The sequence below is a fragment of the Teleopsis dalmanni genome, unplaced genomic scaffold (genome assembly GCF_002237135.1).
Source record: "Teleopsis dalmanni isolate 2A unplaced genomic scaffold, ASM223713v2 unscaffolded_contig_1444, whole genome shotgun sequence".
Taxonomy (NCBI): domain Eukaryota; kingdom Metazoa; phylum Arthropoda; class Insecta; order Diptera; family Diopsidae; genus Teleopsis; species Teleopsis dalmanni.
The window spans coordinates 3,895-9,194 of NW_024032826.1; the positions used below are offsets into that span (position 1 = coordinate 3,895).

Below are 5,300 nucleotides of genomic sequence, written 5' to 3' on the forward strand. Positions count from 1 at the left end.
TGCAATAGTGCATAGTAAAAAATTGTATAAATAATATTTGGAACCATAATTTCTTTTCTTTGTTTTCTTTTCGAATGAACAAATTAGTTTAAACATATTTCCATACCTATTCTTAGATCGTTTTCATAAAATTATGCTGCGAAAAAGTCATATTAGGCTCAAATTAAGTACTATTTAAAAATAAATTATTTTCACAAATTAGCTTTTTACTTGTTTTTAGCATTTATTAATTTCAGTTTTTTTCCTTAGCAGTTTTTGAGAGTTTAATATAAGTATTAAAGAAAAGCAGCACAATCCGTGTAAGCAAAAATAACTTGACACATGTTTACGGTGTGCCTAAGGGTTTGTGTCATACTATGCCTTTTAATTGTTATTCAATATTGCGACATCTTTCCTGAATTTTTCACTTTAAATATTGCTTATTCCTATTTCATACTAAGTTATTTTAATTAAATCACATCAAAAATTTGAAACTCAACCAATTTCGTTATCGTTCCGTTTGGTTTTGATGGCTTAATGAATTCCACGAAACGTAAAGTTCAAATTAACACATTTTTTGTTGTCGATCTCTTCATTGAAATTCACTCGACCATTGAGTTTTAATTAATTCTTATGTCTTTGATTTCAAGCATAAAATTTGACATTTCCAGAAAAAAAAGCACAAATTTTTTTTGATCATTTTTCTATTAAAAGTACCCAGAAACAAAACAATCTGCAAAACACCGAAACGACACCGACATCCTTTTAAATTTGTCATTGACCCCAGCCTAAAAGTATGCAGTAGCAAATTTATGCATATTTATGCGTAACAATAATGTAAACTGCGGCTCGTGTCATTTTCACTCGTTTGAAATCAAAATGAAGCTAAAAATGAAACCTTAAAAATAAGCGAGGAGGGGAAATTTCTTAAATCCTTTTATCCTCAAAACTTAACTTATTTTTTCGTTAGCATTTCTTATAAATGTAGACTTACGATTTTTTTTTGCTGCTCTTTACGGGTTGCGCCTCCATTTTTTCTATTCTTCTCTTAGTTTTGGACTTTCTTAAATTTTTTTCATCTTCGGTTTCCTCATTGTTTCTGTGCTTCGTATTAATTTCAATAAATTTTCAATTAACAATTTGAAAAGCACAAAATTAATGAATTTCCTTTTTAAAAGTTTTTAAAGCAAATGTTTAAAGGGATTTATTTTTTAATTCATTAAAAATTTAAATAATGCTGCTTCTGTCTATAAAATATGAACCTCCAAAAAATGTCGTATTTGGTAAGGAACTGAAAAAAGCTACTTAGTATGAAGACCTTTATTAAATAACAATGCCAATTAGTTTTTTATTACTTTGCTTCAATGCGCAAAATGATTTATACTAACATGACTACATATTAAGTTTGTTAAAATATCTCTAATGCAGTAAAAGAGACATCAGGTAACCATTAAAGTTTATATGAGTGGTATTAACTAAAGTAAAGAACACTTTTAATAAATAAAACCAAAGAATGTTTTGTTTCAAAATCGACCTTGTATAAGAGATGGTAATAGTATTGAGTGTACTTTTGATTCAACACCAATTTTTACTGTTGTTTATAAGTTAAACTGAAATTAATATCGACACCCATTTAAATATTTTTTTTTATTTTTATGTTTTTGTACAAAAATGTCCTTATAAATATATTTCATCTTAAAACTAAATATCTTACAACTAATTGCATTAAAGATATGCAATATACATCATCAAAATGGATCTGAATCTGGTTTTAACTTTCAATCTTACAACTAAATATCTTACAACTAAATATCTTAGAACTAATTGCATTAAAGATATGCAATACACTTCATCAAAATAGATCTGGATCTGGTTTCAACAGTCAATGCGAATTTAAAATATTTTAAATAGTCAATTTGTCTTTCAATATTCTGAAATAATAATTATGCGAGTCTCTTGCGAGTTAATATAAATCCCGTTTCAGTAGCTTATCAAATGATGCCTGTCCATTAATGCATCCATGTAGGTAATTTTCGATGCTGCAATGCTGCAATGCTGCATATCTAAAAATAGAGAACAGAGGGAGAATATTGTTAAAATTGATGATGTGAATAAATGTTCAAATAAGACATACCATAACATGATCAATCGATTAATCAATTAATGAAGTCAGTGAAAGCAATCGTTTTCGTCATTCATACGCGGCATCTTACGTTTCCATACATAACTCATAAACATAGCCAAATATACACATTTTCCCATGTTATATCCCCAATGAAACAGGTACTGATTTAAGATTTCAGATTCAAGTAATTAGAATATAGCCAGGTTTTTAAAGGAGAAATAACATTTTTATTAAGATTCCATGCAGTCCATGAAGAATCTGACGAGTTATGTTGGTGGTTAAGTTCCTAATCAATACCAGTCTTGAATACCAGTCTTGATATGGATATGGAAGCAAAACACGACATCATGTTGACACACAAAATATCTAATTAAAAATATTTTAAAATTTTAGAAGCATATTATAGAATCTAGAAAGAGTGTTACTCACACATTCTGGATGTTTTCTTTATTCCATTTTTGAATGAAATGAAGCCTAGAGACCTTTATATAACATTTGATAGTGTCTCAGGTTCTCGATCCTAGATCAAAAGATCTCTGGGGTATTACCGATTATCACAAATCGGTAATAGGCAGTTTGAGGTTCTAAATCAAGAGACATTTTAATCATCATAATATATAGGTAAGGGACAGTCAGAGCCTTTGACCCTAAAGGTCTTCAAATCATCACAAATCGGTAATAGGCAGTTCATAATCGGGAATAGAAAATCTAAGGTTTCTAACCCTAGAGGTTCTTTTATCATCATAATCGGTAATGGACATTCTGGGATTCCTGATCCTAAATGCCTCTAAATAATCGTTTTTGGTTCGCCTGATGCTGTTAACCCTATAGGTTTTGAGATTAATTGGTTATGAACAGCCTGAGGCTCATTATTTATGAGGGCTTAAATCAATACAGTTAAGATAAACTGTAGAGTCCCGTCACTTTAAAGGTGACATCATCACAATTGGTATCATCGGAAGCCCTAACTGCAGAGGCTTTTAAGTCATCAAAAACGGTTTTAACAGTAAGAGTCTCGCCATTGTGGAGGCGCTCCCATCATCACAAATAGGTTAGACAGTATGAGGCCCGTAGCCTTCAGTTCTGAATATGTAGCAGGTTCGAATAATTCTGTTTGTTCAGAAAACTGTAGGCGGGCGCAGCTTTATTACTATTCATTCAAGCATGAAAAAGCACAGATCCATGAGGTTTTCATTGAGTTTTATTAAATGTAGCTCGTTAGACTTGAATTTTCAAATATTTTATTTCATTTATGTTATGTAAATTAAATGAATTTTCTTTGAAGTTTGTTTTGTAATATTTGCCAACTGTCAAAAAATAATATTTTAAAAGTGAATTGAGAACAGTTTCTGAACTTACCAATATTTTTTCTTGTTAAATTTATTTGTGTTTTGTCAAATTCTTAAAATACTAAAAACAAAATTATTTTTAATAATTTCGACTGGCAATTTTCGAACTTACCATTTTACCATTTGTTTTTAACATACTTATTCCAGGTTATGATTTGCATTTTGCATGATTTTTAATTTCATTTCAAATCATTATTTGGTGTATATATAAAAAGTCGCCCAACCTTATTATATTATACTCCAAATTTTTTTAACTATTGCACATTATGCAGTGCCAATAATTAACAATTTTGTACTGTTAACTTTTAATTTGGAATTTTGAAAAATTTCCGAAAAAAGACCGAAATATTTTCTGTGATGAAGATACTTACTCTTCAACAAATCATTCTTTTATGAAGTATCAAAATTTTTTATTTGGTATATCAATTTTTTTTGAAAATATTTCAAAATTCACCGCAAACTCGATTTATAATATATGTGAAGAAAACTGGAATAATGACAGTATCTCTCCATCACAATCACATATGCTTTTGTGGATTTTATGGATATTGTGTGAATAACAACTTTAACATAATTACTGCCGATTTATTAGGTTAATTGCGATAGGTTAGACATACTAAACAGCATTTTAGCAAAACATGTCGCTTTTTATACGAAATTATTCATCTAATTTTTTAATTTCTTTATCCAGTCCTTGAAATAACTAAACAGTACGTTCAAGCTATTGCAATCATAAGTGAACACATGATCATAAAAAATCGTATCGTCTAAAAGTATCCCATTCTCATAGAGCCATGTTATGCAGACAGTCGTATAAAAAATGATTACTGCAGTATCAGTATCAAGCACGGCTTTTAAATAATACATTAAAACATATATTTAATGTCAATAGAGATGGAACTATTTTGAAGGATAAAGAGAATAAAAATTTCAATATATTATATATATAATATATTTTCCAATAATTTTCGCGATTTAAAACGTAAACTTGGTATTCTTGTACTTTTAATAGTTTCTGGTATTATAAGCAATACACACGTTTACTCGTTCTGGATCCTGTTATCGTGTATTTGTGCTTGATGATCGTCTTCGATAGTTTTTGGCTCGCTTTTGGCTTGCACTTTACTGATTTTAAGCGGATTTTATGAAATTTGTCTTTTCTTCCTTTGTGCTTCTATTCTGACAGTTTTTAATGCTGTAAACTAGCACTTTATTTAGTTTATAGTGAGTTCGCTCGCAACAGTTGAAGCGACTTAGGTGACGAGAAACAAGCAACTTAAAATATGCGTCTAATCGCGCGATGCGTAATATTTTTTGTCATAGATGGAATACTTCCTGCGGTATTAATCGCACAAGTTATATACAATTCTCTCCATCTCTTTTAAAACGTCAACTGATTTGTTGAAGAATTAACTGCATATTGTTTTTTAGGTGTAAGATGAATTTCAATATACATATTAAGTTAGTCTCTAGATTGAAACATTTGAATCCAGAGCCAAAGCTGGTGTTGGAAAAAGAAAATAAACAGATGACATTTTAAGAATCGAAATCGGGAGTTTTCTTTAATAAAATCATATAATTGACACGATAGATGAGTTAAAGAGTTGTGCAATGTTATTCTGTAATTAAAATCGTCAAATATAACTGTAGTGAGAGACCTGAACTCTGGAATTGATAGCAATCAAGTAATAGGCGACAGCACATCTACATTTTGTGAGTATACAAATACCCGTCATGCTAAGTATAAAAAATAAATCATAGTATAGAGTATATATAGTTTAAACTGCACCGACTGGCAATTTTTGTTGATTATTGAGAAATGCCACCACTGCATAATTGACTTTCAA

General features: G+C 29.7%; 1 long non-coding RNA gene across 1 annotated transcript; it reads right to left on the reverse strand.

Annotated features, from left to right (window-relative positions):
- Positions 1-1,913: 1,913 nt before the first annotated feature.
- LOC119664124 lies at positions 1,914-3,375 on the reverse strand. The gene is made up of 3 exons (XR_005251139.1): positions 2,534-3,375; positions 2,114-2,470; positions 1,914-2,042 (listed from the first exon to the last, which is right to left on the reverse strand). It is a non-coding gene; the product is annotated as an uncharacterized LOC119664124 (long non-coding RNA).
- Positions 3,376-5,300: the final 1,925 nt, after the last annotated feature.